Genomic DNA, 26946 nt, shown 5'->3' on the forward strand with positions numbered 1-26946 from the left:
TCTCCTCCACAGTGAGAAAATAGGATTTGTCTATAAAGTAGAGCTTGTAATGACTTAGAAAAAGATGAATGAAACTCTGGTTAGTTTATCAGTGAAAGCTCAGATTCATTTTGTCTTAGGCATTCTAATTAATGCATGTAGTTAAGCATGGATTCTTAAGCACAGATTCTTATTAGATATTTATAAAATGAAAATGGTACAAACACAAAGATCATCTCTGGAATGACAGTCCATATGCGTAGCCAGCCTCTGAACACTAGTATCTGTGAATAAACCTGAACACGACTTGTGAATGACTTTGATGTCATGGTTTCACAAGATACCATTTCACAAACAAGCATTGTGGTCTGGTTTTAAAAGTATTGGATTAAAAGGTCAGATACCTGAACATGTCCCTCTTTGCAAGGAATCGTTTAGAATACAGGCAGCAGAGGTGACCTCACTGCTTAGTTAAATCAGGATAATAGCTACCTTCTTGCCTCAGTTGGAACTCCATTCAGTGTAACAATGTCATTTAACTAATTTTTATTAAGGGCTTTCTAAGTACCAGCACTGTTCTAGGAGTTTATGATACATCTAGTAGCTTGAATCCACTTTCAGTAGTGGCGGCTTACAAATGCAGTTTGTAAAAAACGTTATGTATATATATTTCCTATACTTTCTTCTGGTGCTTATAGTTCATTATGTGAAGGATCTTGACTTTTTCTCTACTATTGTTAATTTTTCAAAAGTCTCTAGCAGGACACTGTAATTGATTAGCTATAAATTGTATAGCCCTAGACTGCCATCGTGTCTTTGAGTGACTCCTCTACATTGCCCAGAGAGTTGTCTGTTTGGAAAAGAGACCTTGCTATATCCCCACTGTCTAGAACAGCAGTAAATGGTATGTGTTCAGTAAATATTTTTTGGATGAGTGAATGGTTTGGTCCCCCTTTTATTCCTAGGAGTCTTCATTGCTAGATATGACCTAGAGATCGCTCAACTTCTCAAAATCCTTCTTATTCCAGAAACATTATAAGAAAGAATTTCTCTTGCCTGAAACCCTATCCTGGAATTCTCTTGCCCAGCTGTAGGAGTAGACTTCATAGAAAAAGGAGGAAAATATAGCTACAGAAAGTATTACGACTGTGAGATTGGGAGCCAGGCCAAAGGGGCAGAGAATGAGACAGACCCTCCACCTGCCCAGTCTCTCCTGCCAGTGGTCCCACAGCAGGTGAGATCCATGCTAGTTTTAGCAGAACCAAAATTCTGTCCCTTGTGGAAAACCGAGAAGGAAGGTGTAAGATTGTGATTCAAATATATGATTTTACCTAATCTGCTGTGTTCTTCTTTTAGTAGATTGAGTTTTAGTCTTTCCCCCAAACCCGTTGCTCCGTGACATTGTTCATCCCAAATGCATGCTGTCATTTGATCAGTTACTCAGATCTCTTTAGAGACTCCATATGCCACCAGTCTCTTTGACTTATTGCTCAGAGCCCTCACAGGGGATGGTTCTAGTCCACTTCTCCAAACTTACCTTTTCTACTCTGAAGAGTGAGCCTTCCACTCTAGCTAGATTAGTCACCTCGCTGTGTCCTGGATATCCTGAGTACTTTTCCATTTACACCATTCCCCGGCCAGAGTTGCCTTCCTTGGCCGTGCTTTTATCAGAGCCTGTCATTGCGTCAGGAGGGTACAGGCACCCACGACTCTCCCCATGTGGTCTTCGATGTACTTACCCTGTATCACATTCATTTAGCACACGTCCTCAGGCTTCATTCAGTTACCTTTTACTACAAGCACACACATCTTCACTTGCCAGCTGCACTGTACACTCCTTAACAAGTGAGACCAATTCTAAAAACCTTTGTGAGTCCTTAGGATCTATACACAAAAGATACAGTTCTTTATGGCTGCAGATGCTTCACCTAGGGATCTCAAACTTGGCTGTACATTGGAATCACCTGGGAAGCTTTCAAAATGACTGATGCCCAGTTCCCATGGCCAAGGTTCTGGTAATTGGTTTTGAGTGTGGGCTGAGCATTAGGATTTTAATAGCTCATCTTGTATGTAGTTAAATTATGCAGCCAAGGCTGGGAATCTTTTGTTCTGGAATGGGCATTCACAGTGTCAGATGATCAGATTTCCCTAAACGCCTGCAAATATTTGCAAATGTTTTATTGTTCTGAACATTTTTTTAAATAGACATTCACCTTCTTCCGGGATAAAAGATCCGGTATGTTCAACAGCTTACTCTTTATCTGCAGGGAAAATGATAGTACACTTAATTGGGAAACCCCAGGCCCTGTATTGCAAATGATACTTTTTTTTTTTAAGTGAAATTGAGGTCCCAAGACTAAAAGGAAACATGAACACTAAGACTGTACCACTTTACATGAAAAGAAAGAAAATATATTAAAGGAAGAAAAACTTGAAATAGAACTGTCTTAGTCAGTTCAAGCTGCTATAACAAAATACCATAGACTGGATAGATCATAAACAAAAGAAATGTATTTCTTAAGAAGTCCAAGATCAAGGTGACAGTAGATCCGGTGTCTGGTGAGAGCCCAATTTTCTGGTTTGCAGATGGTCATTTTCTTGCTGTGTCCTCACAAGTTAGAGAGAGAGAGAGAGAGAACAATCATCCTTCTCAAGTCTGTTCTTGTAAGGTCACTAATCTCATTCATGAGGACTCCACCCTCATGACCTAATTATTTCCTGAAGGCTGCACCTCCAAATTCCATTACATTGGGGATTTAGGCTTCAGCATCTGATTTTGGGAGGATGTAAACATTCAATCCATAGCAAGCAACCAATGGTTTATGAGACATTTGATAAGATTATTTCAAAGAGCATCCTAGGGGATATTTTATTTCAAAGAATTTATTATCAAGTCCAGCCTTTGGAAGAAAGAGCGTATAAAGTAAATTGTGGAGACTAAAAATATCACTTATGTCTCTGGTTTGTTAGTATTCTAATTTTAATTCGTAGAAGAAACCCTTATTCGTGCATGTTGTACTAATTCGTTGTAATTTCATATAGGTTAAGAGTCATCACTCATTCTTTGAGGAAAATTAATAAATAACAATTAAATATGTTAACATAGTAATAAAATCTACCAGCTTTGTAATCAGCCTAGTTGGATTCCTGGTTCTGCCACTTACTGTCTGTATTTGGGCAAGTTACTAAACCTCTCTGAATCTTAGTTTCCTCATCTGTAAAGTGGGGATAACTATAGTGCCTTTCTCTTCAGCTAGTTGTGAAGATTAAAAGAGGTAGTGCAAGTGAAGCACCATTCTGAGCACTTACTAATTTCAAGTGCTCCATCGTGTTAATGGTGGTGATTATGGTAATGATAGCAGTAAAATGTTTCTAAAGGTTTAACTGTTTAGTTTGAAGTACAGATTACAAGTTGAATTACTTTTCTGCTCATTAAAGCAGGTTGAATACTGATACCCCTCAATGTTGTTTTGGCTGCTGGGTTTTTTTGTTGTTTTAAACTTTTTACCTTGAGGCTGCAATCGTATGATATATTCCTTTATACTATTTACCCATTTTTACCATCATTTGCCATGTTTGTTGTATTCTTTTCCTCCATCTCTTTCTCTGCATACACACACACACACACACACACACACACACACACACACACACACACACATATTATTTATTTATCCCGAATCATTGGAGAGCAGACAGCACACATCCCCCTTAGACTTCATTATGTATTTCCTAAGAACAAGGATATCCTCTTATGTAACCACAGTACTGTTAGCAAATTCAGGACATTTAATACTTTTATGTAATCTACAGCCCTTGTTCCAGTTTTGTCAGTTGTCCCAATAATATTTTTTCCCTCTAGGACAGCATCTAGTTTGGGACCCCTTATAGTATTTCCCTATCATGTCTCTTTAGTCTCCTTTAATCTGCGATAGTTGCTTATCCTTCCCCTTCCCCTTTGTTCCTTATGTGTTTTATGACTTTTTTTTTTTTTTTTGGCTGCGTTGCTGCACGCGGGCTTTCTCTAGTTGCTGCGAGTGGGGGCTACTCTTCGTCATGGTACGCGGGCTTCTCATCGCAGTGGCTTCTCTTGTGGAGCACAGGCTCTAGGTGCACGGGCTTCAGTAGTTGTGGCACACAGGCTCAGTAGTTGTGGCACACGGGCTTAGTTGCTCTGCAGCATGTGGGATCTTCTGGACCAGGGCTCGAACCAGTGTCCCCTGCATTGGCAGACAGATTTTTTTTTTTTTTTGGTACGCGGGCCTCTCACTGTTGTGGCGTCTCCCGTTGCAGAGCATAGGCTCCAGACGCACAGGCTCAGCGGCCATGGCTTACGAGGCCTAGCTGCTCCGCGGCATGTGGGATCTTCCCAGACCGGGGCATGAACCTGTGTCCCCTGCATCGGCAGGCGGACTCTCAACCACTGTGCCACCAGGGAAGCCCCAGCAGGCCGATTCTTAACCACTGTGCCATCAGGGAATTCCCTATGACATTCTTGAAGAATATAGGCAAGTTGTTTTATAGACTAGCCCTCAATTTGGGTTCCCCAGGCTGTTCATGATTAGATTGAGATTATGCACTTTGGGCTGGTTGTGTCCTTCTCAGGGAGTCACATCTAGAGACACGGAATGTCCCTTTGCCCCTTATTGGTGACAGTGATTTTGATCACTCGGTTAAGGTGTTGTCTGATTTCTCTGCTGTATAATTACCATGCTTTGTGTTACTGGGAAATTTGAAAGAAGGTTCTTTGAGGTTCTGTAGGTATCTTATTCCTTCTCTAACTCCCCCCCTTCTTTTGTTGAGCAGCTATTGATGTTTCCTGTCTGATTCAGTTTTTACTTTGAAGGTGGCAAAACAATGCATTTCTAACTTAACTCCATCATTCCTTCTTATATGTGTTGTCATTCTACTTGTAAGGAAGAGCTGTTCCTTCTCTCCAATTGTTCAGTTAGTTACCTTTTATTATCAGCATGAAATTATGGAACTAACTAACTTCAGGAAGAGGGTTGAAATATTTTCCTGTCCTTGTTTATTTTGATGCTCAAATTGTCTCATATTTTGCCATTTGGGTACAAGCTGGCGCATCTATCTTTATGACATGCCCCCTTTTCCTTATTTTCTGGTATAGGTAGCAACCATTCTTCTCAGTTAATGTACCATTTTCATCAGGGTTACTGCACTGTCCTATTCCAGGCAGCACTCCTTACTTTGTGGTCTCTGTAAATGGTATCCCTTGGAGTTGTGCAGTGCACAGCCTAGGCAGTCGTACACAGCTCTATTCACATATATTCTGGAAAGTTGTGAAACTCGGCATTTTTAGAAAATCACAATTCAGAGTGCCTTTCCCATATTTTTTATCAGAGACTTTCATGAAATTCCTCATGTGAAAAGAAATAATTTCATAAAATTTTCAGAAAAGAGAAATATGACTTGAAGTCCTTATCAGAATTATACTCTGATGTGGTGGTAATAAGAGTCGCCTTACTCTGAATTCTGAAATTATTAGATGTGCTTTGAGAAAAAAATAAATAAAGACTTCCCTCATTCTGACAAAATAAGTTTTTTATTTGGGATAAAAGGAATTTCTTGGTTTAACAAACAATTGATTCTGAGAGAGAGAATGTGTTCAGTCAGCATCAGCATCACATATTTTGCTAACAGCAGGGAAACCACTCAAGAAAAATTGGCATAGTGTTTAGAAAAATGATTGCAGCTTTCAGACAACTTTTAGTCAAAAGGTATCACAGGTCAGTTTTATCTAAACTCTACCCTCTTGTTGCTACCGAAAGGGCAAAGATTTCCTAAGGAATGTACGACACAGAATTCGGAATTTTTCTGCATTCTGTGTACTCAGACCATCTAAATTCCTGCCTGGCACTCCATCAGACACTGCTAACTCACCCTGCACGCTTCCTGACTTGTTAAACCAAAAAAAAAAAAAAAAAAAGTTTTTAAAAATTAGAAAAGGGAACCTAGTGCAACTTAATTATAGCCAACAGTTTGTAAAGATGAATGATTTCCATTTTACAATTCACATTTCTATTCATCAAATTCCTTGTGTCTCTGCAGCTCAGAACATATTGCTTACACTAAAGCATGTGTCTCAGGGTTTATGCTGAAGCCTTCTAGGGCCTTAAACCTAATTTGGTATTCACAATTTGACATTTTGTCCTTTAAAACTAATGTAAACTTCAGGCTCCACAAAAAGCTGGATACGCTGTTATCTCTGAAATTTTATTTGCCCTTTTAAGCTCCAAGTTTCCAACCTATAAAATGAAGTTTTACCTTAGAAGATGTCGTGAAGATTCTCTGAGATCTAACTTGTGTAAATGACTCAACACTGTCCCTGTCATGAGATGAGTACTGAATAATGTTACCTCCTCGTTATCACCTCTGTCGTGAAAACCAGAAAAAGCTTTCTCTAGAGACACAGCTCTGAGAAATCAAATGAATCAGAATGTTAGGTGTCTGTACCCGTGATCCACCATTTGGGGAAGTAGTGGAATTCGACTGGGTTTATGAAAATTTAAATCATTTGACAGCGTGCTTGGTGTCATCATCACCGAACAGATTGCTACTTGAATATAAGCATCTGAGATAAACTCCAGCCCCGTTTGGCTTCTATTTTTAAATTCTCATCCTCCTGCAAATCTGGTGAATCTTTAACAAGCTAAAATGATCTCAGTACTGCCCTCCTAGCTACAGTATGTACAGAAATAGGTAACAGTGGAGCCCAAGGTTGGTTAGAATTGCTTATGAAATCTGCAAGGCCCTTCTCAGCAAGCACCTGCATTTATATCAGCAGTACCTGTTTTGAAAAATGTAGGATGTGCAGTGTCTGTCTCTCGGGCAAAATTATAGTCATGTGATATTCTAACATAACCTTGAATTGTAATTACTGAACAAAAGGAAATGTCGAAACAAGCTAATTTTATTCTCCTGAGTTGTGAGTTTAATTAGCATGAATCATCTGTTTACAAAAGTAACTACTTTTGTAGAACATCTTGTATACTTTCTCTATTACATGGGATAAAGCTTATGTGATAAAATGAAAAGTAACCAAATGGTCTTTTAAAAAGTCCTCACGGGCTTCCCTGGTGGCGCAGTGGTTGAGAGTCCGCCTGCCGATGCAGGGGATGGGGGTTCGTGCCCCGGTCTGGGAAGATCCCACGTGCCGCGGAGCGGCTGGGCCCGTGAGCCATGGCCGCTGAGCCTGCGCGTCCGGAGCCTGTGCTCCGCAACGGGAGAGGCCACAGCGGTGAGAGGCCCGCGTACAGCAAAAAAAATAAATAAATAAATAAAAAGTCCTCAGGAACAATATAGTATGCCAAGGAACATTATCCCAACCAGTTTTGCCAGTAATAAATATTAGCTATCTAAGAAATAACCATTTTTCATAATCGAATCTTTAGGTCACAGGTAGCAATAACTCAGATTTATGTAGTGCTTAGTATTCTGTTGTTAACTCAGCATTTTACTTGTATTTCTTCATGTAGCTTTCACAACAAACCCATGAGGCAGGTTCTATTATTATCTGCATTTGTGCACAAGTGCAAACCAAGGTTCAAAGATGTTAAGGATCTTGTAATATTACATAGTAATAGGTGTGATTTAAACCCAGGATATGCGGCTCCAGAACCTGATACCGTCACCACAATTCTCTGGAAAGTGCTAGAAGGCACTTCGCACAAGGAAGACATTCTAACCGTCAGAGAGAAGAGAGATCTGTTAGAATTTGCTGGTAAATTGAGTAAAGCTTTTGCTTTTCTTTCCTTTCACACACAGCTCCCCACTTGTAATCTGACTCTAGGGGAAAACTAAGGAAACATATATTTCACTTGACCTTTTCCAGATTCATAAGTCATCTGCGTACAGGTGACCTTCCCATTTCTAAGTAAATTACAGGAAGGAGCAAAGACAGAAGAGCTTCCAGGAGAGCCTGTGGGAGATCGAGAGCATGCTGTGGGAACCTGGGGGCCTTCCTATACAAGTCTGGAGGCCAGGGGAGAAGGTCTTTTAAGTGCGACTTAGGAAGTTGGTGATATTCAAAAGGACAGACTCGGTGAATAAATGGCAGGAAAATTAGACTTCACCAGGGGATTAAAAATGAGTGGAAGGTGAGACAGCAACACAGATCAACTATGTGTGTCAGTGTAGTAAAGAAAAGCTAAGGGAGAGGACATAGGAGTGAAAGCCTTCTAATATTCATTTTTTAAGAATAATGGAGGGCTTCCCTGGTGGCGGTTGAGAGTCTGCCTGCCGATGCAGGGGACACGGGTTCGTGCCCCAGTCCGGGAAGATCCCACATGCCGCGGAGCAGCTGGGCCCGTGAGCCATGGCCGCTGAGCCTGCGCGTCCGGAGCCTGTGCTCCGCAACGGGAGAGGCCACAGCAGTGAGAGGCCGCGTACCACAAAAAAAAAAAATAAAAGAAAAAAAAGAAAAAAGAATAATGCAGTCAGAAGCATCTTTCTCAGCTGGGGGGATGACTCAGAAGAGAAAAGGGGAGAAACTAATTAGGTAACATAATAGCCTGGTATTTGGGAAATTGTCTCTGCCATTGTTTTCCACCAGGGACGTTGTTACCCTCTCCCTCTCTACTACTTTGTTTTATGATGTAGTTAGTGTAGCTACTGTAACATAGTGTTTGTGGTCAGAGGTCAGGTGAATTGTATCTTTCACATGTGGGTATTCACCCAGATGTTCAAACTCAAAACAAGTGTAAAGAACTTATGTAAGCATCTGCCTTTGATGGAAGAATGACTGGAGGACTGTCACCAGCCTTCGGTATAGTTTTCTAGTTTCATGTCTAAATGTTTAAGAATAATACCCCCAAGGAAATTTGAATATGAATGATATTCATGATGAGATGATTCTAGGGAATTATCTTGATTTTGTTAAGTATTGTTAGGTATGATACTAATATTACAGTTTTGAAGGAAAACATCCTTATTTTTTAGAGACATACTGAATTATTTAGGGGAGGGGAATATGATTATCATTTATAAAATACTTCAAAAACAAACAGATCAACATAGACAAATAGTGGGTGGGCTGTTAAAGTTGTTCAGTCTAGGTGAAGGGTAGATGGTACAGTATTCATTTTCTGTATGTTTTGAAAATTTTTGTAATAAGGAAAAAAATTGACTCTTGATGGCAACCAGCAGCAAAGTTAATTGTCGTGTATAACTCCTCAGTGGTTATTCTTACCAAAACCGCTTCTGCCTCAATCCTTGAATCTTACGTATAGTCTTAGGAAGTTGTTCTGTTCCAGTGTCAAGTGTGGAAATAGCCCAGGGAAGGGTGAACTCAGAAAGAAATGATTCTGTTTTCACCACATGGTGCAACCATCCCAGCTTAGCAGCTACCTGTGGAGACTTGATTGCTCCCAACCTGGCCGGTTCCCAGGGGCTTACCCAGTTGGTGGTAGTGATTTAAGTATAAAGGGGGAAGGAGGTGTGTTTGTGTATGATTTGGAAAGAAAGGAAATTCTTTTTTACTAGTTTCTCCTTAAAATAAGAGCTTTATGGGAGAAATGGAAAGGGGGAATATGAGTAAATACAGGGAAAATTATTTGGTGTCACACTGTGGCTTTTCTTTTTTTAAAACATTTAAAAAATTGTATGTATAAAAAAAAAAAAAAAAAAAAATTGTATGTATGTATGTATGTATGGCTGTGTTGGGTCATCGTTGCTCCATGCAGGCTTTCTCTAGTTGCGGCCAGCGGGGGCTACTCTTTTTTGCAGGGCGCAGACTTACTGCAGCGGCTTCTCTTGTTGTAGATCACTGTAGATCACTAGGCACGCGGGCTTCAGTAGTTGCGGCATGTGGGCTCTAGAGCACAGGCTCAGTAGTTGTGGCGCACGGGCTTAGTTGCTTCACGGCATGTGGGATCTTCCTGGACCAGGGCTCAAACCCGTGTCCCTTGCCTTGGCAGGCAGATTCTTAACCACTGCGCCTGTGTGGCTTTTCTTGATCCATAAACGCTGATAAAACAAGGTTCATAAAAATTTGAGAATCCCTCGATTGCTGTTTTCACATTTTGGCCTGTTTACTCTCAGAATCCTTGAAAATCACACACTGCTGCATCTACAACAGAAACTCTAGGATCCAAAACATAAAACAAAAACTCTGGTACAAAAACAGGGATGGTGTTTGGGGTTCAAAACTCCAAGGCTGCTGTTTTCTAATTTTTTTTTTTTTTCCTACTTCTCTGTCAGTACTGAATGGAAAGTTGGTACTTGAAAGGGATAACTCCAGCTTGAGTCTAATTTAACCTTTGAGATAAAGTGATTAACATCAGGTGGAAAGTTTGAACAAGCTGCCTATAACCACACTGTTAATGGGGTGTTTATAACATGGGTTGGGGATGCGTTCGTCTCACTTCATAATTTGATTTCCATGTTGGATTTGTACCTCCGAGAGGTGGTGTGACCTTTTAAAAAGTTCCCTTTCAGCTTTTAGGGATTGCTTTGAGTTTTTTTTTTTTCTTTGTGGAAAACAGACTTCTATGTTCCAAAACTGATCACAATGCCGGTAAATCTTCCTGATGTCACTTCCCTCCATTTCTTAGAATTGGAATCACTTACCTTTATGACTCACCCTCCAGGGCGGTCGTGTGCTGGTCCTCTGTTAAGCCGCTTACCCAGCTGGGTAGTTGTCAGGAGGACTTGTCCACAGGAAAACGACAGACCACGTGTACCATGCAAACTTTTCTGACATTTAGGGCAAGAGCATAGATGATTCAGAACTTGCATGTGTGCTTTTCCGCAAGGTATACATTACCAAGGCCTCCAACCTGTTAGGACTGGTTTATAGAACATCATGGGGTTTGTCCCCTAAGAGTGAGTCAAGCCAGTGAGTGAGCGTGAGACCAGCAAGAAACCCAAAGCTTTTATCTTCTAGACGTTAAAAATCATTGTAGGTAAATGAAATGCAGAGGGCGCGTCAGTGTTTGAAATAGTCCATGTCTCCCCTCATGTCATTTGTGTCCCATGAGCTTAATACTCAGTGGCAGCTGTGTCTTTCCATACAGCCCTTCACACCATTTCATCACCCCAGCTTTCTTACTTGTAGTGATGAAGTCAGTCACCCAGGGAGGGAATTTCAGCCCTCCATCACCTCACGCCCTTTCCTCTTTGCCCCTGTAAGTAATTGTGTGACAAGTCTTGTTGATGCCATCCCCACTGTCCCTGCCAAAGCTGCTCCCCTTTTCCAACCTGCTTTCACTGGGTCTCTGAAGACCCGAGTGCCTCCTTCCCAGCCACCTCCTTCCCACCCAACAACTAGAACTGTTATTTCACCACCGGCCGGGATGTGTCAGAGGCGTCCTCCAGGTGGGTGCAGACTGTCGTCTAATCAGGGCCCTTCTGAGACCTGACATCCATTCAACTATAAGAGCATGCTCTCCGGTACACACCCCTCTGGGCGCCAGCCCCACTGGCGTGTTTGTTGTTCCCCAGATGGTCCCCACCCACCCTGCCTCACTCTGTGCTGTTTCTAGTCCTTGGACGGCTCGCACATCAGTCACCCCCCAGCTATGAGACCCTACCTCATAGACCACCTCCCCTCAAGAAGCTTTTCTCAATTTTCCACAACGTGTGTATAGATAAGGTCCTTCCTGTTTGGAATCCCTATAATACTTTGTGCTCAAGAGGGTTTATGTCTTGCTTTTATTCTCCTCCCTACTAAAGGCTCCTTGAGGACAGTCCTGTCTCTCACAGAATCTAGAACAGACTTGGATAGTTTAAGAGCCCACTAAATATTTTTGAGCGAACTGAACCTGAGTCATCTTTAAAGAATGAACATTTTTTTCAGTCGGTTTCCAGAGATGCCTGAGAATGCCTGGAGAACAGTCTGGTTTCCTTTTCCCTTGAAGCAGGAAAGTGTAGGTAGCTCTGAGTCCCTCCATGGATAGTAAGAGAGACGATCATGATGCTCTGATAGAAGTGCAAACTGTTGAATAAGGAGAGAGCAGTTCTGTCAGGGAGTGGGAGGTGAGGGTCCTCAGGTGACCATGGCAGGAAAGGGAGTCTAGACCAAGTGCCAGATTGAGCAAAGGTTTGGATTATGGGCAATAGCGAAAGGTAATTTAAATGGTTAGTGGGTTAGAGGGGGAAGGATTCTTTAGGAAATAAGTTTCGAAAACCAGCTTGGAATACATGTAAAGAGATTCAAATTCTAGGATGAATTATGGGAACAGTAATCTCTGTGCCTTTTGGGCATCCCTCCTAATCTGTGTCTCAAAAAGATTACAGGAGGCCACCACCTCCCACACTGATCCAGAATGGACAATGAGAAATCAGAGAAACAGGATAGGAAGTTGTTGAAATAACCTGATGAAAGATAATGAAGACCTGATGTAGGCTGGGGGAAGTGCTGATGAGGTAAAAGTTGATATCTAGATGCAGGGGACAAGGAAAAAGGAGAGAAAGATAATTCTGAGGTGTGTTTTTTTTTTTTTTTTTTTGGTCCAGTTTTTAAGGAAACAGACTTTTGTTTTTAACCTCCCAGGCATAGGCCTTAGCTCGTGGACTCTTTTTCCTAATGGCTTTCATTTATTTCTGCCATTTTCTTTTTTACTAAAGCATTCTTTGCCCTTAAAATAAATGTTGTCAACAAAATAAATGTCAAGTTCTTCCTAGAAAGAAATAGAGTAGGAAAAGTAAAGATTCAGATTTCTTTTAAAATGCTTTTGTGATCTTGTTGGGATACTCAGGGCCTTCCAGTAGAAGTTTCACATCATCTCAGGTACTTAGACTTCTTGATTGGCAAGAATGTGCTTATCCTTTTACTTCTTGAGCCTGCCAGGCACTTCAGAGGTAGGAGTTCCACAGAAAAAATGTGTTTGGAGTGAGGCATCAGGTGATAGGAGGGGAAAAATATATATATACAAAAATCTCAAGGACTAAAAGATTGATACCATAAAGATTTAACAGTTTTGCCTATATCTGGCAATTACTTATTTCCTACATCCAGTAGGAATTCTTTGTTCTATGTGTCAAACTAGGAAAGTTTGATGAATTGAATGAAATAGTCCACTCATATTTTCAGTGCTTATGATAAAGACATTCCTCTGTGAAGAAGAACATGTGTGTTTTGTAGGTTGACTCGTTAAGATCAAAACATCTGTTATAGAATCTGTCACAATTCTTAATAACTCTGTTACTTTCTTTTTAAGAAAAATAATGTTTGTTTTCTTTAACATAGACAGTGGTTTTCAACCAAGTTTGAGTAAGCAAGTTGCTCAACCAATTTGAGAGTCTGTACCCATCTCCCCTTTCAAGAGACATTTTTGGCTGTTGCAGTGAGGGATAGGGGGCTATTGTGGACCAGTGAGTAGAAACCAAGGATGCTGCAGACCATCCTATAATGCCCAGGACAGCCACCACTACAGATGTCGGTGGTGCCGAGATGGAGAATCCCAGATAACAATAATCATGTTATTATTATGCTGTGTTATCAAAAAATATTTTATGCTGTGTTATCAAACAATCTCATTTTGCACAGAGGCTGCCAGGCAGACATTGTCTAGAAAAAAGTATCAGAGTTGATTTCTAAAACATAACAAGCTGTTGCCCAGACTGAAAAAAACATGTTAAACAGTTTGTGAACAGACATCACATTCTGCACACACTGCCTGAGACTGACAGCAACCATGTGTGTCATGGCAGAAAAATTCAGGGGGCAGCAAAGGAGCAATCCCCTTTCGTTGCAAAGCTTTGTTTATCCTCCAGGACAGCCCTGGCCCCTTCCTTCTCCCTTTATATATATATTTTTTGAAAAAGAAAAAGGTGTATCTATCTGTAAATGCCTAGAATAAACAGATTTTAAAAGAATTAAAACAGCATTATAAAACCTGGTTTTCCTACTTCAGATTGCAGTATGTATCTACATAATATGTGGTTCTTCAGATGCTGTTGAAATTGAGAATTTTACATGTTGTATCTGTGCGGGTCAAGATCTGCCCCCCTCACCCCCTGATAGAAGTGTATAATTTCTCTTTTATTGTTCTGGCTTCTCCTTTCCCATTTTAACAAAGTTCAGGTAACTGAATAGGGAGTCCAAATCTAGCAAGGAGAGGCTGCATTGAAGCAGTGCTGCTGCGGGTCTGCGGATCCATTCCGACGTTGCTTGAATAACGGGACGCACAGGAGACTCTGGGCAGTGGGTACAGAGGGAGGAGTGCAGGGGAGTGAGTGGTAGCGCGTAGGACCCGCAACAGTGAGTAGCCGGGAGCATCTACTGAGCGGGGGCCAGGTCTGTATCACACAGAGCCATGATTTCATTTCATGGTAGAAACTGTCCCCTTCCAGATGAAGAAGCCAAGGCTTTGAGGTCTTAGCCAAGGTCCCACCGTCAATAGGTAGGAGAAGTCAAGATTGAAACCCAGAGCCATCCAACTGCGAAGCCTACCCACTCCGCCTGCAGCCTGCCTGCCTGCCACGGGGGCCAGATCACAAAGTTCTGATGGGCCTTCTGGGTTTGGGTTGCACCTTGTCAGCATGAGCTCACGCCCATGATTTTATATTTGTGTTTTAGAGATAACCCTTCGGTAGCAGGTGGGGACAGCCCTTGGTGACTAGCGTTAAGTAAGGCGGAAGCAGCAAGTAACACAACCCATCACTCCCAGGGCCGCTCTCGGGTCTCTCAGGGGCAGGCCGGGTGAATCATGAAGAGAAGGATATTATCTCAAGGATGAGAAAGCATTTCGATATTGGCTCTAATTATTGTTTTTCCACCTTTCCTTTACCTGGCGTGCTCTTGTCAGCCAGTATGCACTAGCTGGTAATATTCTTCTGCCCATCTAGCAGGAAAAGCTCACAAATTCGAGGGCATTTTATTCCTCCTCCCTGCGGAAAGGCCTTCCTTGTGTTCCCAAGGTGTAAACGAGCTGGGGAAAGAGCAGTCCTTTGGAGCAACAACCCCATGTCTGGATTAACAGGGCAGACAAGTAGGGAAACGTAAAAAATAAAGGCACTTAAACTGAATTACAAAATTCCTGGCATAGATCACTTCACTTCACCTTGGCCCCACTCTCCTGAACACACACATATATGCACAGTTTCATAGCGAGTGTCTTTTTTGTGAGGTAGTGGAAGGAAGATCAGGTGATGCATTTTACCTGTTGCAGGAACCATTAGGAAACTATATTCTCTTTGATGTCTGGTTCTGGTGCGTTTCTATGTGACGACTGTAGAGCATGTTGCTGTGTAGAGAGACGATGTCACTAGTGCTGCTGGTGTCCAGTCATCTCCGTCCGCTGTCTTCATGCTTGACCAGCTGAGCACTCTAGACCCTGAACGACATTGAGGTGGGAGGAGCCACCTTGGGTCTGCTCTGTGGTTCCTGGCAGACTCAAGGTCATTGCCTCCTGCCTTATGGCAAAAACTAACAACAGTATAGAGTCAGGAACACGATGAGGGTTCCTACCTTCACCTCTTCTCTTCTGTGGCTGTCTCAGTCCATTCGGGTCACTATAACAAAGTACCACACACTGGGTGGCTTATAAACAGCAGAAATTTACTTCTCACAGTTGTGGAAATGGAGAAGTCCAAGGTCATTATGCCAGCATGGTTGGGTTCTGGGGAAGCCCGCTTCTGGGTTGCAGGAGGCTGACTTCTTGCTGTGTCCACTCGTGGTGGAAGGGGCTAAAGAGCTCTGCGGGGTCTGTCTTATGAGAGCACTAATCTCATTCATGACGGTCCCCCTTCATGACCTAAGTGCCTCCCAGACGCCCCACCTCCTAATACCATCACACAGGCTTAGGATTTCAACGTATAAATTGAGGAGGGGAGACACATTCAGTCCATAGCAGTGGCCTAACAACTTGAATTTTTCTCCCCAGCTAGAGTTCATACTCTACCAAAATGACAATGTAGAGAGGAAGTTCATTGATCTGGCCCAGCTTCTTAGGGGCTATGTGATTGTTGCTGTATGTTGCCTAACTTTTCTGTGCCTCAATTGCATCACTTACAAAATGGGGGAAATAATACCTATATGTACTTGTTTTGAGGCTGAAATGAGCTTAGAACTGATGCTTAGAAGAGCATCTGGCATATCCTAAGTGCTGTATAAATGTTCTGTGCTGCTGTTACTGTGTAGTTGATGTAGTAAGACAAAAAAAGGAAATGAGATTTCAAGCACTGGAAGTAAGAGAAAAATATCATGATTGTCTTACAAAATCCCAGTAAACCAACTGAACCAAAGATTATAATTAATGTTAGAATTTAGTGGTCAGATACAAGGTTAGGTTATAAAATCAATAATGTTCTCTAATATACTAGAAATAACCAAGTGGAAAATGTAATTTTTACACAGGAGTACAGAGCAGCATCCAGAACACATTCTTGTTCCCCTTGTAAAGACCTTCGCTTGATCTAAATGAAGATAGTTAAGCCTTGAGATGTCAACATATCTCTTATTCCATGAGACAAGTGTTTCTTTGTTGGCATGTGAAAACATGTTAAATGTTCTGTATAGATTTGTTTTAATACTTAAAATGGTCCTCCTGCCTTTACATGGAGGATCTTATTTACAGATTTCCTCCAGAAATCTATTCTGGGATATCCTGAAGAGTTCATACCATACTTTTAATTCAGTCATTTATCTGAACATGATGAGGTGTGATGAGACAGTTTTCTTAAGATCATTGTCCAGATTTTTTTTTCAACTAAGTACATGCAAACCCCGTTAGCAAGTCAAGTTACTGGAAGTAAGGTTCCTGGCAATCTGTGTGTGGCTGCACGGTGGCGATTATGGTAGTTCTTGCTCTGGAGTGGCCGTATGAAGTCTTGACAAAAATCTATTGATCACTGTACAGACAAAGTAGGTATAAATTGGTTTGAAGAGCCAGGTATGTACCATTGTCTTTTTAAGTCTCTTCACTATTGGAATCATTTCCAAATCACTGGATCTAACTTCCAACCATTGACTTTAATCAAATGATTTCTAGTTTGACTGCCTGTAGGGTGGGCGGGATATCTAGCGTGATACTGCTTGAGCTACATGAGACCTAATTCAAGGAAGAGATCACTCCAGTTGGCAGCTTTTGAATGGATTGGGTTTCTCAGGTGATTCTTGACTCGGTTTAATTGATCTGAATGAGTAAGATGCAAAGTCCCCCAAACTCAGATGAACCTGTGATAAAACCCACACAGCTTAGGATTTAGAATTGCATTTAGAATTGCTCTTTCAGATGTGCAGACTCTGAGGCAGCTGTGTGGGGTGGAATGGGTGGTCTTAGATTTGGAGTCAGAAGTTGTAGATTCTGGTGTTTGCCTCTGCAATTTACATTATCAGCTCTGTAACCTCAAAAAGTGCCTTTATTCTTTCTCAGTTCCCAAGTTTTAAAAATAAGAATGTTTGTGAATATTAAATATATTGAATATAGAAGCTTTGTAAACTGTAATGAACTATCCCTTTGCAAAGCATTACTTTTAGTAGATCAAAATTTTCCTGGTTCTTCATAGACTTAGTACCTTCTTTAAGAACAAGGGAGTGTCTTTTGTGCTTAGAATAAATGGTACCTGATCTTCAAGCCATTCTGAATCCTCTCACCTGAAACCCGACTGTTGGAAGCACTTCTTCTTGTAAGTTTCATAGCACTTTATTGAAACCATGTCTGGCACTTGAGTATACATGGCCTTGACATGTATCTGCTACTTTATTTTAGCTCTTAAAAATGACATTGCAGTTATTTAATTATTTAATGCATTATTTATCTTTGCATCCTTCACAGTACCTTGAAGTGTGCCAGGTACGTAGAGATGCTTAAATGGTTGAACAGTTGGAGCTATAGTGTTTTGCTTGAATCTCAGGAAGGGTCTATCATAAGGTGAGTACTTGATTGTTATTATCAGTTTGGTTTAAGCTTAAACCAAAGGTAAAACAGTATCGTATGGGCACACGCCATCAAGGAGGATATTACTTGCAGGGGAGGTGGAGAGTTAAGTCATGGAACCAAGAACACATAAACTTGCATCTAGAAAACCAACGTGCAAGTTAAAGGAAGCACTCTAACTGTACAGAGCAAGAAATGGTGTGATAAGTAATGACTGAACACAATGTACAAAATTGACCAACTGCCCAGAAAAGGAACTGATGACCATGTGATCTCACTTTACCTTCAGCCGAGCATCACCTTTCTGACATCTATTTGAATGCTCCTTGTGCCTTTGAAGACCACGCTCAAAACATTTGATAAGAAATATGTAGCGTGAACCCTGGGTTCATATTCCTCAGTGGCAGCTGAAGCATTTCACATCAGGGAATTCAATCCAACCTTATCACCGTTGTTTATGAAAGCTGCTGAAATCACACACTAGATTTTAAGCATCAAAGCTCCCAAACAGTGTATTGGCAAAAGGAATTCTGTTAAGTACATTCTTCATCAGTAAGAACTCTAGGTTTGCATAGTTTATTTGGGGTGGATATCAATGTGTTCATTTTGCCAGAAATTCTTATCTGTAGTTTTCTAAGGCTGTGAAGTCTAATGTGTGAAAATAATTGAACTTCCCATGACCAGACACCACTGATGGTAAATCTGGTTCACTTTAAAGCAGATGATGGAAAATTACCAGGTTCATATATCTCTGAAGGTTGAAAAACCAGTCAGGACAGTGCATAGTGACTGACCTAATGATCTTCTCATGGAAAGACTGGTGGGCAGCTAGAGCACATCGTGTGACAGCTGTTCTATTTTGGCATCTTCTCCCAGATGCCTTATTTTCAGGTGGCTTTGCTTGTAAGGATATGCCCTGAAGAGCTGAGAAATGCACTTGTTTTCACAGTTTCTTATCAGTCTTCTTGGGAAAATGTGCAGGAAGAGAAAATAGAGATTTTTTTTCCTTTGTAATTTGACCAAACCAAAAAATGATACCAAGTAAATTGTTATCCTAAGCCCTCTTTATGTTGTGTACCATTTTCCACTTGTTTCTGTGAGTGAAAGTGGGTGAGGGCCACGGCTGCCTGTGTGTTCTGTTGCTTCCTGGAGAGCTCAGTCAGGGACACTAGGAAGCAGTGTGTCCAGCAGGAAGCACCCATTGTCGTCCCCTCTAATTCTTCCCCTGAAAAAGGACATGTTGCTTTGGACTTGAGTTCTGCACAGTCTTGTTTACTGCATCCCAGGATTCCCTTTATAACTGTGTCTGTTCCATGGTGGTAGGAAGAAATCCCCTCCCCCCCCCACTCCCCGCAAATGGAAGCTAGTTTTTACCTAAGTGGATAATATTTCCTTTTATTAAAACGTGGCCAGAAAGAGTTCTGTTTTGACATTATAAACGAGACTTAGGATTATCTTCTAGGTGGCTATGGCAATTGTGTGTGTCCCCTCCAGCTAGGCTATTTGACTGTTCAGTTTTTCATTCTCTAGTTAAAAATTAAAATTCAGTTATTTATCTACTGTATATAGAGAGATAGCATTAATGCTTTTAAATCTTTCTACTATATACAAGACTAGGGAGAGTGATTCATACAGAAAAGCTTTATCAAACATGTTCCTTCTGATAAGTTTGAGGATAACTTCTGTAGAAGGGAAATTGGTATCAGAACAGGGAGAGTCAGAGGTGAGGGTGAGAGGAGAGAGAGCTGTAACCAAATGAAGCTGCTCGGAAGCTGCTGTGTCTGGGTCCCTCCATTTAAAAAAACCTATACCGTACCCAGTTTTCTACAATAAAACCCTACGTCCTGCTCTCTTCTCTTGAAGTCTTTAGGGGCTGCCTTTTCTGTGTTACAGTTCCAACCTCTTGCCCCATTTCCTAGTAGAGCGAACCCCAAGCCAAACCCAGTGGCCATTCGGCTGACTGGGCCAGTTTAACCAGTATTCCCAGCTCTGTTGACATTGCAGCACCACACTAGAGAGCTTTGTGTGTTGTTCCTTCCGTGGTGGTGAGACAGAAGACAGGTGTGGAAGCCTCACAGGATGGAACTTGCCCCTCTGATGACTCACTGGGTGCCACTCTTTGGGTGTATATTGTCAGTACCCCCTTGCTAGGAGGTTGTCTGACCTCAGGGGTGTAGCTTCTGGGGCTTTGCTCATAAGGTTGCATGTTTAACCCGCTGGAAACATTCCAAGTGGGTAATTGCTCTCCACCTTCTAAAATCAATGGATTGGGTGTGTCTGTTTCCTAGGCTGACTGTTCTATGTTAAATTTCTCAGAAGTAAGAACGAGATTTGTTTTGTCAAAGGGTAGTGTGTGTCACATGGAGAAGTTGGGTTTTGATTTAGAAGAAGGACTGTGCTTCTTTTATGAGTGTGCTTGTGATTCTGATAACTTAAAGAGTGGTTTAGGTGTAAAGATACAACTTGTCTTATTAGACAATAAACGTTGTTCCTTGTGTCTGTTGTGTTATTAGGTATGTGTATTTACGTACAGACATAACATCATTTTATTGCACTTCACAGATAGTGCATTTTTTACAAATTGAAGGTTTGTGGCAACCTTGCGTTGAGCAAGTCTGTCAACACCACTTTTCTAGCAGCATCCTTTTTAAATTAAGGTATGTACATCGTTTTTTTTAGACAATGCTAATGCACCCTTAATAGGTTGCAGTATAGTGTAAAAATAACTTTTATATGCACTGGGAAACCAAAAAATGTGTGTGACTCTCTCTGTTGTGATATTTGCTTTATGGCAGTGGTCTGATATCTCTGAGGTATATCTGTATATATATGCCCCTGAGCGTGTGTGTGTGTTTACATACATACACAGAGGAATGTGTGGAAGAAATGGTTACCAAAATGTCAGTGTTGGCTATCTCCAGGTGACTTTAACTGATTTAAAAAACAAACCAACCCAAGGGCTTCCCTGGTGGCACAGTGGTTAAGAATTCGCCTGCCAATGCAGGGGACACGGGTTCGAGTCCTAGCCCAGGAAGATCCCACAATGCCGCGGAGCAGCTAAGACCGTGTGCCACAACTACTGAGCCCACGTGCCACAACTACTGAGCCCACGTGCCACAACTATTGAAGCCCACGCACCTAGGGCCCGTGCTCCGCAGCAAGAGAAGCCACCGCAATGAGAAGCCCGCGCACCGCAACAAAGAGTAGCCCCCACTCGCCGTGACTAGAGAGAGCCCGTGCGCAGCAACGAAGACCCAATACAGCCAAAAATAAATAAATTTTTTAAGATAAATAAAAGACAAACCAATCCTAGATGCAAACTATTACATTTAGACTGGATAAACAAGGTCCTACTGTATGGCACAGGGAACTATATCCAATCTCCTGGGATAAACCTTATGGAAAAGATTATTTTTTAAAAAAGTGTCTATGTGTATAACTGAGTCACTGTGCTGTACAGCAGAGATTGGCACAGCATGGTGGTAAATCAATTATACTTCAATAAAAAGACAAACAAATAACCAATCAATACCCCACCTTGAGCACTGTTTCTCCATCTAACAGCTCCTCAACCAAACATCTCTGCCCCTCACCTCTCCTTTACCGCATCACCTACTGTGGTCTGACTTTCGTTCTCATAACTTGGCTGCCATAGCTTTTACTAAGGTCCTTAGTACATCCTCCTTTCTCCATCTAATGGGAGTTTTCCAGCCCTTTCCTTGCTGGACCTTTCCACCACTTGTGAGGCTATTGTTTGTTTTTCTCCTTGACGGTGTGGACTACCAGGACATCACCACTTGCTCCTGGTTCCGAGCTCTGTCTCTCTGTGTCACCCACCCCTTGGCACTCGGTGTCACCCAGACTGCCATCCTTGGCCCACTCAGCTCAGTGGAGCTCACTCTAAAGCTACCACCCGTCCTTAAACCTGCCCTTCTTCCTGTATCCTGTTTGGTGGCATCACCACCCAAGCCAGAAATCTGGGACTCTTCCCACGACTTCATCCCCCACATCCTGTGATGAAAAGTTCACTGATTCCATCTCCTCTGCATATCAAATGTGTCCTTTTTTTGAAAACACACGTCTACTGCCCTAATTCAAACCCTCTTCGTTTTTCATTTACAATGGCCTCTGAACTGCCTCCAGTTTTGTTCCCCTAAAATTCGCTACCCACACAGCAGCCAGAAAGGTCCTTGATATTTAAGACACACAGGATTTTTAATTTACACACCTTACACCTTTGCTTTAAATCTTCTCATGGATCCCCAGGCCAACAAGAGAAAGTCACTATGACAAATTAAGACACTCTGACACTTAGGTCCTGCCTGCCCAGTTCTGCATTTGTATAGTTCCCACACCTGCCATGTGCTTCCTTTAGTCAGGCTCTCCTCTCCACCTAGAATGGTCATCCGTCATCCAGGAAGCCTCTTCTGGTCTTTTGGTGACCATCTGTCTCTGACATTGCGTGTCCACATTTATAATTGCCTTCCCCTCCACCCCCAGGTAGATCCTGAGTTCTTTGAGGGCAAGTACAGATCTTCCTTTTGTACCTCTAGTGCTTATCAGAAGATCTGGCATGTAATAAGACAATAAATCTTCGGGTTAATGAAGTGCCTATGTAGTTTGAATTGTTGATACGAATTAGGATATATAAAGATTGTCAACAGCAGATAGTTCGTGCGGAATCTTAGTGTTAGTGTTACCTTGGCTTCTGTCACTGATCGCCAGCCTATGTGGTGAAGGTGAGGAGAGTTGAGCGTGCATGTTTTGAAGTGGCACACTTAATATTTAAGCTTCCCTTGCTGTATGTTTAATTTATTTTGAAATTTTGAATACAAGGGAAACAGAAATTTAGAAGTCTTTAAAAGAGTGTGGCTTATAAATTGAGGAACATTGGCTTAAAGAAGTTCACAAAACATGACTGCAAATGTTGGGAGTCATGCCTGTAGTAAAAATTAGTCTTACACTTTTATAAGCATTGTCAATATAAACTAGTTACATTTACTGTAAAATTGCCACAGAGTGGTGTGTAAGCTGTCAGGTAGTGGAAACTTTCATAATTTTCTTCATCTAGAACGTAGATATAGATATAAATAGATATATATCAAATCTTGTCTTAAGTACTTTCTGATGATGCTTATAGCAACTTACAGCTCAAAGGGAAGGGTTATTTTATTCAGCCCCTAAATTTCACAGTTGAAGGGAATGAAAGACACACACATCCATATCCAGTGGGAAAGACACCAAAATGATATCTGTGTCAGAGTGATGTTGGAAGAATTCAATGATGTTATAGTTGATTTATTATTATTTTTTTTAATTATTATTTTTCTTTTTGTGGTACGCGGGCCTCTCCCGTTGCGGAGCACAGGCTCTGGACGCACAGGCTCAGCGGCCATGGATCACGGGCCCAGCCGCACCATAGCATGTGGGATCTTCCCGGACCGGGGCACAAACCCGTGTCCCCTGCATCGGCAGGCGGATTCTCAACCACTGCGCCACCAGGGAAGCCCTGATTTATTTTTTATTTACAAGATGCCCCATGAAGTGGTTTAGTTAATCAGGAAGAAATTAAATACAAAGTATTTACTTTAAATGATACCTGACTCAACCCCTGCCAAAAAAAAAAGAAAAATTCTTGATGTTTTCAACTGAAAGTGTTGTTTATTAGCAACCATAGAGATCATTCTCTCATTTTTAAAAACTCCTTGGGAGCTTGAGATGTGTGTCTGTGTGTGTGTCTGTGTCTGTGTGTATTTAACCTGCAACAAGTAATATTATCAACAAAGCGTTTGTTAGTGCTGAAAGTAGAAGGAAAGAGTTACAGATTAGTAAGCTTTAAAAACCTCTCTCCGAGGCTGATTTCTAACTATCCCTTCTCTAAAATATGCCGAGAAATGTATTTAACATAAGCAGACTTCCAGTCATTTGGATCATTGTTCAAATGATGTGAGAGTTATTGATGTGAAAGTTATTCTACGTCGTCTAAAAAGAAGCATATGGGCCCTGAAATGTGAATCCACATTTGGAATTCATTTTGTCTTTGACTCACTCATTCTCAGGATGTCTGATAACATGGAGTTTTGCCTCAATATAGTCATCCTTAGAGCTTATGTGTGGGAAAGGCGGTACAATGAAAGTAACATTCGGATGCCGTTACAGTTCCTATCTGCCTTTACGAGGAACAATGGTGTAGGTGTACCATTCAGACTAATGGTCCACTTTCAGAAAGGACAATTATTACATTTCATGTTGACTTCCCAAAGTGGATTTTTCCTTGGTTAGCGATACCTAAGTGAAAGTGCTGAGCAGTAATGCCTTTTGTTTAATTTCACGGTTATTATTGGTAGGGAACTAGATTTCTCAGATTCCTGATCAAAATGATACAAAGTCTCGTTTTGAAAAGGCACATTTTTGTTGTATGTGTTTGGCGTGAGCGGAGGGGGAGGGAAAGGGGACGAGGAGAGGAAGAACATGGGAATGAATGGGTCAGAGTGGCTGAGAGTGAGCTAGAAGCATACCTCGGTCCGGGTTGTGAAGGGTCTTTATAGATCCACTTCCACTCACTAAAGTTGATACTTTACCCACTTAGGACTTAGCATCAGGGTCTGCGGAGACTCTATGACCTTAATATATAAAAGATAGAGTTCCCGCAACCTAGAGGTTGTCAGTGAGGCAGTGAGAACCGTGACGCAGAGTAGAAACGGAGAGTGCTGTTTTTACCAACTGAAGAAATATCGAGACCTCTCTTTCAGTTCTGCTGTGTGGCATTTTTGCCTGATTTTCCATGAAAATTACTTGACTGTCACCAACTGTGACACATTGCCAACGGATGTGAATATCCACAGATACATAGAGGTCCTGTCAAGTTTTGAAATAATAAAGAGCTCAGTTTTGATCACTGGTCCTTATTGGCAAGTGACATTCACTAAGCATTTTTCTCCCTGCGGAGGGGCAGGCCCTGGTGATACAGGCAGTGAAACTACTCAGAATGACACTGTCATGGTGGATCCATGTCGCTACACATTTGCCCAAACCTCCACAATGTGCGCCACCAAGAGTGAACCCTAAGATATGGACTTCGGGTGATTATGATGTGTCAGTGTAGGTTCATCAGTTGTAATAAACGTCCCACTCTGGTGGGGATGTCGATGACGGGGGAGACTGTCCTTGAGTGGGGGGCAGGAGGTATTTGGGAAATCTCTCTACTTCTCGGTTTTGCCGTGAACCTAAAACTGCTCTAGAAAAAAAATACTTAAAAAAAACTAGATGGATTTATCAGCAGTAGGAGATTATTTTAAGAGTGAATACCTCATGTGTGTCATAGTCTTTGTGGCTCTGCTTTAAATCCCCCTTTTCCTTCATCCCTCAAGCCCCACGTTAATGTCACGTCCCATGCACAGCCTCACCTGGCTTCCTGGGCAGTTAGTCACCCCTCGTGTGAGTGATCTTGCTCTTCTCACTTCCACGTAGCCCTTCACTTTGAATGGTTATTCTGTTTCATCTGTGTCCTCCTGGCTTGCTCAGGAGTGGGACTAGACCCTGTTCATCATCCTTGTATCCCTAAAACCTAGGAGGGTGCCCAGCTTGGAAATGCTCAATAAAGAAAATAAAACAGAGCGAAATAAAATAAAATTTGGACCTCGGCAATGAGGAACTTACTGAGAGATTGTTCTTCTTGTGTTTGTTTTATCAGAGAGGTAATCTGGAAACTAGGTGAAGAGTAAGAAGTGCCTCAAAGGAGAAGCATACATTCTGTAAATCATCAGAATTTGGGTTATCCCTAGATGTTATAAAATCAAATATCTTAGGAGAAGAAAAAGGCTTAGTCTGAGTCCTAGGATCAAAATGTAATCTTAGTGTAAAACAACCAGTTTATTGCTGCTGAATTTATAGTAGGGAAAAGCCTGCTATTACCCATATCAGCTGGTATTATATGCATAAACATATCTACTAAGCAGTGTTCTTCTACCAGTCAGAAATCAGTATCTGACGCAAACCCTAAGCATTGTTGCTATTCATTAAATTTTTTTTAATACTGTTTGAAAGCAGTAGTTGATCAGTTTTATTTAAATAGAGGCGATTTTCTTGGGCTTTGCAGTGAGGAAGGGATTTACATAGATATATTTTAAAAGAAAGTGAAGTGGTTACTGTTTTTGTTTGATGTGGGCTTTTTTTTTGTTATTGCTTTTGCTTTTGTTTGACAGGAATCAGTTTACAACTCTGAAGGGCAAGGTTGTAAATTAAGAACGGTAGCACTGCTAGAAGGCGTAGGGAAGGGCTTAGGGGAGATAAAGATGTTGTTCTTTGTAGATTCTCAACTTGCCCTTGTCCATGCAGCTTAGCATCAGTAACTCCTCTCTATTTAAAAAAAAAAAATTTTTTTTAATAAAAAGTACTGTTAGCCTTCAGAGTAGTTTTTGTTTGTTTGTTTTTAATGCAGGGTGTTCATTGTGAAGCTCTTGACCATATTATAGGGATATTTGGTTTCTCAACCTTACATTTCACCTGTTGGCAATAAAAGCTGTATTATTACTGAGGACCTAAATTCCACCCACTGGTTTTTCCAGAATATTTGTAGAACTTTCTCAACCACTAAGAGCTGCCAACCCAGCTCTGGTATGTAGACCTCCCAGCTAGCCGGAAGCAAAATATAATTAAAATCACTCTTATTTGTTGCATAACTGCCGGTTGACTCTGGTACTTAGTTTTCGTTAATGGCTTTAATCAAACTTTATCTCATGTTATGATGTAGTCATTAGACTTTCTTGTAAAAATGGATGAAGAAGATGATTAAAAAGCTGCATTAGCCCAGCTTCCTAGTCTGTGTCCCTTTAGGTGTTTGAATGGATGGATCTGAGTGAATAAGAATGTTTCTCTATTATATACAGCTCCCTTCCTATTAAATATATATACATGTAATCCACTTTAAAGACTTTTCTCTTTCTTACTTTCTCCTGGGGCAGCCTTTGCCATAACTTTACTTATAAATTCATTTGTGCAGCATGTATTGGGCGAGGACTCTTCTATGCCAACCAGTGTACCAGTCCCGGAAGCACACGGGAACCATAAGCCTGCCTGGAAGGGGCTTGCTTACTGTGTTGCACTGTAGCTAAAAAGTAGCACCAAG

The 26946-nt window shown here is 41.4% G+C and overlaps 1 protein-coding gene across 3 annotated transcripts in view; it reads left to right on the forward strand.

The window, feature by feature from the left end:
• Positions 1–26946, forward strand: part of GAREM1 (GRB2 associated regulator of MAPK1 subtype 1) — a 222527-nt gene that overhangs the window by 67408 nt on the left and 128173 nt on the right. The gene's annotated exons all lie outside the window — the stretch shown is intronic.

Source organism: Kogia breviceps, chromosome 15, assembly GCF_026419965.1.
Source record: "Kogia breviceps isolate mKogBre1 chromosome 15, mKogBre1 haplotype 1, whole genome shotgun sequence".
In the NCBI taxonomy this organism is placed as follows: Eukaryota; Metazoa; Chordata; class Mammalia; order Artiodactyla; family Physeteridae; genus Kogia; species Kogia breviceps.